The sequence below is a fragment of the Amblyomma maculatum genome, chromosome 1, assembly GCF_055883805.1.
Source record: "Amblyomma maculatum isolate TAMU_Amacu chromosome 1, ASM5588380v1, whole genome shotgun sequence".
NCBI lineage: Eukaryota > Metazoa > Arthropoda > Arachnida > Ixodida > Ixodidae > Amblyomma > Amblyomma maculatum.
The window spans coordinates 57,259,067-57,265,396 of record NC_139344.1 but is presented as its reverse complement, the minus strand read 5'-3'; positions in this window follow the sequence as shown (position 1 = coordinate 57,265,396).

The following is a 6,330-nucleotide window of genomic DNA, read 5'->3' as shown; positions in this document are numbered from 1 at the left end:
ACGAAAATGGTAGTCACCGCCTGGTTATGACCAATCCTCCTTGTGGGCATGCGCCATTCACTTGTAAGAGAAACAACTATATCATTGTTATTCAGAAGAAGGCGGGATTCTTGCTTCAGAAGTCTATCGCTAGTGCGACTAGTCTACACTGAAGACATTCTACATAGACTTGGGTGTGCAGAAATCCGACGATGTGCACGTCATTACAAGGACGAGGATGTAGTCCTCATCTGTAACAAGATTGTTCACATCATAATATTAGGTAGGAATTGAACAGGAACTTGACAATTTAGTACATGGCCGATGCGTGCACTCTAGAAAGAGGCAATCAGGGCTGAAACTTCTCCCAAAAACGGTGAAATCTTGAGCAATAAATAGGTATGGGGCTTCAGCAGATTCTTTACTTGTTTGTCTGACATACACGACACCGTTTTCACCCACTGAGCGAGATTCGGGGCGAGCGGCCGGACTTCAGTTTTACAAGTGCACTCCGCTGCCATCAGGCGCAAGTACCAACAGGATATGCCCTCCCATATCGTCCCGCCCAACCACTATGGGTGATGGATAAACCTTTGGTGCACGTGTTCCAGGGATACTAAAGAAATCAATGGTGCCACTTAGTGGGCTCTACAACATACTCTGGCGCACATCTGATGGATCCGTCAGTGTATATTTATGTATACACTGACGAATCTGCGTCAGCACAGGCATCCGCTGCAGCTGTCGTCATACCCACTCAGAAAAGTCTACGTCAACCGTTACTGAAATTGTAGCCCTTCGGGAATCTATTCGTACATATGTGGGGAACCATCTCAAAAATGGTGTGTATTCACAGACTCAAAGACTGCACTGAAACTTTTGGAAAATTTCTTACGCCTCACCGCCTACCAGTCTCTGGCGCTAAACATTATGGACCTCGTTACATCTGCCCGACTGCAAGGCCACAGGATAATGTTTCAATGGATCCCTCCTGTTGTGACCAGGGTTCTGGACGAGGTGCACGCAGATTCTCCAGCAACTGAAGAGAGACACGGGTCTAGCGGACGCCGGCAAGCGACCGCTGCCAAAGGCATCGAAGCGGCGGCGCCGGCGGGGGAGTGGCCCTTTGTCTACTGCTGCGGCGCCCCCCCCCCCTCTCCCCCCATTCGGGATGGAGATGGGCTACCTTTCGGGCCTTCATCCCCCTTGGCGTCCACGGCGGCAACAGCAGGGAACCTGTACTTGCGTTGAATGGGCCAGAGGAGTGTCACCAAGCAGCCTTGACACCACTCGCCGAATTCTCGAAGCAAGCGGGTGACCTACTTAGAATTAAGCAGCGGAAATGACCGCTGCCAGCGGACGACTTCTAGGGCTATTTCGCCTTGGTGCAAGATCTCCACCACCAGCGCAACGTCGTGATTGACGCCAGAAAAGTTAGCCCTCGCCACCAAAAAATGTGAGAGGAGGTTCGAGCTCCACCCTCGGCAGTGGGCTGCACACCGAGGGATCTCTTGTGCTCCACTGATTGGTCTACATCGATAGAACTTTTGTTCCCCAGCTAGGGAAGTGGGGACAACCGACCGTATTTAAGCGGTGAAAACTGTCTCCACAGAGAGCTCCGTTTTCTTCCTCCTACCTGTGAATATCATCATCATCATCATCATCAGCCTGATTATACCCACTGCATGGCGAAGGCCTCTCCCATATCTCTCCACTTAACCCGGTTCTGTGCATCCACTTGACCCCTGCGAACTTCTTAATCTCATCCGGCCACCTAACTTTCTGCCGCCCCCTGCTACGCTTTCCTTTCCTTGGAATCCAGTTTGTTACCCTCAGCGACCATCGGTTATCCTCTCTTCGCACTACATGTCCTGCCCATGTCCATTTCTTCTTCTTAATTTCCACTAGAATGTCGTTAACTTGAGTTATTTCTCTGACCCACTCTGCACGCTTTCTATCTCTTAATGTTACCCCTACCATTTTTCGTTCCATAGCCATCTGGGTTGTCCTCAACTTAAGTAGAACTCTCTTGGTTAGCCTCCACGTTTCAGCCCCATAGGTGAGTACAGGGAAGATGCAACTGTTGTATACTTTCCTCTTGAGCGATACCGGTAAGCTGCTAGTCATAATCTGCGAGTGCTTGCCAAATGCGCTCCATCCCAATCTTATTCTTCTTGTTATTTCCTTTTCATGATCCGGATCTGCGGTTACTACCTGTCCTAAGTAGATATATTCGCCTACTACTTCCAGTATTTCGCTACCTAATGTAAACTCCTGTTCCTTCCCGAGGCTGTTGAACATTACCTTAGTCTTCTGCATATTGATTTTCAAGCCTACCTTTCTACTTTTCCTGTCTAGGTCATCAATCATTATTTGCAGTTCATCTCCCGAGTTGCTTAGCAAGGCAATGTCATCAGCAAATCGCAGATTACTGAGGTATTCTCCATCTACCCTTATCCCTAACTGCTCCCATTCCAAGTCTCTGAACACTTCCTCTAAACAAGCTGTGAATAGTACTGGGGAGATTGTGTCTCCTTGCCTAACACCTTTCTTTATGGGAATTTTGTTGCTTTCTTTATGTAGAACTATGGTTGCTGTGCAGCCACTATATATATCTTCCAGCACTTTCACGTACGGCTCGTCTACCCCCTGATTTCGCAATGCCTGCATCACCGCCGAGGTTTCAACTGAGTCAAATGCTTTTTCTGCTGTGAATATCCCATCATCTAAAAACAGTATAAAACGTCCTTCTTCGCCTCTACTCCCTGGCTGCTCCTGCCCCTTCTCCTTCGTCTCAGCTCCCCATGGTTCCGCTGCGATGAAGCCTAGGCCCCCGACCCCGATCACATCACTGCCCACTGCGGGTTCCACGGAAGTGAATGGGCCGATGTTGAAGCAAAAAGTGCCCTCAGCAGTGGCCTCCAAACAGCTGTGACTTTTTCAAGAGCCGATACGGCGTGTCTTTTTACGAACTGTATGAAGAATGCTACGGCAGCTTACTGGACCCAGGCAGCCGCCCGACACATTCGTTTAAGAAGGCTCCATCGAATATTGACAATTTATGTTGCGCGCGATATTCCGAGCCATCATGCATGCTTGATACATAAACTACGTTTAAACGTGGCTTTCACGCGCAGGTATGTTCTTTTAATTGGACAGGTGGACTCCCCAGAATGTTCGACTTGAGGCATCCCCGAGACTGTGAACCATATATTATTGGTGTGCCGAATGTATGCGCGTGAAAGAAATGTGCTAGCCCCTTTCTTGAATCGTTTGGACAAGAGGCCTCTGTCGGAGAAACTTCTGCTGGGCGCTTGGCAGGCCAAGGGGAAAGGTGTCTAGGCAGTACGGGCTCTTTGCCACTTTTTGTGCGCCACCGGACTTGATTCGCGCTTGTAAAGCAACTTCCTGTATCTGTATATATTTTCATATGCATTCTCCCACATCGTCACCCATCATGATCCTCTTTCTTCTCTCCTTTCCCTTCCCCAGCAGGCCGGATTTTAATCATCCCGGCCAACTTATCTGCCTTTTCTTTCAATAAATCTATCTATATTTTTCTTGGACAGTGCTCTCCAGTGTTCGTTCGCATGTTAGTTACATGTTTATGGGTTCTCTGCATGGAAATCAATTTTATCTCGTACTAAGTAGTATGTGCTGCATTGTATCTTTATTGTTGTTGGTCATTTTTCTTATTTCATTTCTTTCATTTGTGCTTCCGTACCGTTTACTGTGACCTGGGTATAACAGCGCTTATGGGTTCTTTACTACCTTACTCTAGGTGTATTCTGTTATCTATATTGAGGCTTGTGTGTGCCGTAGCGCTGTTTTGATTAAATTTTCTGTCCACTTCCAGTAAGTTTTGCGAAAAGGACTAGCCAGCGCCTCTAGGACGCACCACCATGTCCTTCTATGTCGACGGCAATAAAAAGGAAGCCGCGACTTCTCCTGTTTAGAAAGTCGCCATACATCGTCGTCTAGGTGGCATAGTTCAAAAGAAGTAACCTACCTGAAGACTTCTTAGACAAGCTATCCGCTTTTTTTTATTTACTGGTGACCAAACATAGACCTCTTATGAGGTTCTAGAGTTGTTGGATATATCGCCTGCCTTATATTGAGTGCTGCGTCCCTCAGAGAAAACGAACAAAAAAAATTTTTCTTGCCATCACCGTTCAATTTTGTGGCCCACATTTGGCACAGCGGTACGGAAGTTCGCGGTATGCAGTTCGTTTTGTACTATAGTTTTGGTAGGGCAGTGGATTGATTCATAAGGATCAATCCAAAGTCAGCATCATATGTAACACAATAAAAGACGGTTCGGCAACAACTTTACTATAAGCGCCGTTTGTCGCCTCGAAATAATAGGAGAGCTTTTCTTTTCGCGTCTAGCGCTCATCCACCGACAACATTTGGCGCTGTGAGTACAGCTGTTAAGCTGTTGCGAAGGTGCCTGCTTTGTTCGGGATGGTTGCATACAACGTCTCTATCGATTCTTACCGATTCGTGACAGTACCCACCTCAACATAGTGCAAAACGAGATACATACCGCCAAATACAACCTTCGTCCGAACTCCCAGTGCCGAACACTCTCGCGGTCTGGCGCAGATAATTTTTGTTCAATTATCTCTGAGTGACGGCGCGTGCCATTTACTTCAAGCTGGACGTTACCAATTCTTTGGGAAATATGAAGTCCTTAGCCCGGGAAAACCAAGTGCGTGATGGCTGTCGAGAGTAGTGTGGACTAGTCTGGTGCATTTTTCTTTTCGGGCTCCGAAGTATAGAATCATGAGCTAACATTTAAAATATTGGCTGCAGTAACAAAATATCAAGTGGTTGTAGAAAACAGCTGACCGAAATGTTTGCACCAAGGTGCCTTTTAGCGGGATTCATTTATTTGCATTAAATGAAAACTATCACGTGACAGCTGCTTGCCCATATCTCTCGCCCAATGTACACGCAAAGCCTCATCGGGGAAGGCGCTCCGATAGGAATTCGACTTTTTTGTAGGATGTTCAGGCGCCGAAATAGACGGTGGTAAAATTCTGTTCATAATCGGGGGCATATCGGTGATAAATTCAGCATGTGTTGAATAGTGGTCTATGAGCTTCTATTGAGGTGCAGCGGTGGCGTACAGGTCGACAACCGTCATCGAGTACAAGATGACCGTTCAAGTCCCGGTGCCGCGCAATTCTCAATCGGATTAAAAAAATCTTCGCGTCGATGGAATTGCATTAACAGATTGCGGGTGCGACCTAATGCCGGCTAACACCTCTGGAACGCACTCCCTCACCAGAACAGGGGGTCTACCACCCTGGTGCAGTTCTACGAATACTTCAATAAATTGCCGGCCCTCAGTTACCAGCAGCTGCGAACCAACTGACCATTGCGGCGGTCAGAGCTATGACGCAGCGCAGGATGCTAAAAATATTTGACTCCGGACAGGCCGCCATTCGAAACTGACCCTGGCAACGTTTAGTGCTAGAACTCTAGCTAGCGAGGCTAGTTTAGCCGGGCTGTTCGAGGAATTAACTGGCATGAAATGGAATATCATAGGGCATAGTGACATAGGAGGCAAAATGAGGCATATACTCTACTAAATATGGACATGAATTTGTGTTATTGATGTTTAGCAGATAGACGATAACTAGGAGTAGAGTTCCTTGGCAATGAGCAGATTGGGCGCGAGCGCCACCACTGGAGCGAACAGCTGCCAGCAGCGAAAGCGGCGATGCAGAATGTGTTCACTTGCAGTTGTTGATCAATGTCGCTTATTCTGTCCGCTTGTTCGTCGATGGCTATCTGGAAGGCTCTGTTTTGAGAGCGACGATGCGCACGAACACACAAATATGCCGCGAGCACTTTTTTCCAGTCAGGTTCTGTCTGTTGCGCAGAAACAGAAACATCGTCGTTGCGTGACGCCTTGATGCTTCAAAATGCCCTGATCTGCTCCTGGCTTGTATCGTCTTGCGATCACTTTTTGTAATCCCCAAAATTGCGCAAGCCTTGTTGTTAATCGCAAATACATAGTGCACATAATTTAAAATAACAAGAAAATTGTATATTAAGGCGTTTAGATGCAGAAACTAATATTTTTTTGTTCCTTGCTTGAAGAGCCGTTGTCATCGCCATCACTTTCGAGTGACACTTTATTTTACCATGTAGCAGCAGGCCCCGAAAGTGACCTTTCATGAGGTTGAGTGCACTCGCTGAAAGTGACACTAAACTTGCTCGTCTGACCGCGGTATTAACCTAAGGTGTTCTTCCTGGTAACGAAAGTTGTTTGTAGAAGTCTGTTCTAATTTGAACCTTGCTTTACACCAACGTACTTCTGAGAGACTTGCGGTCAGAAAT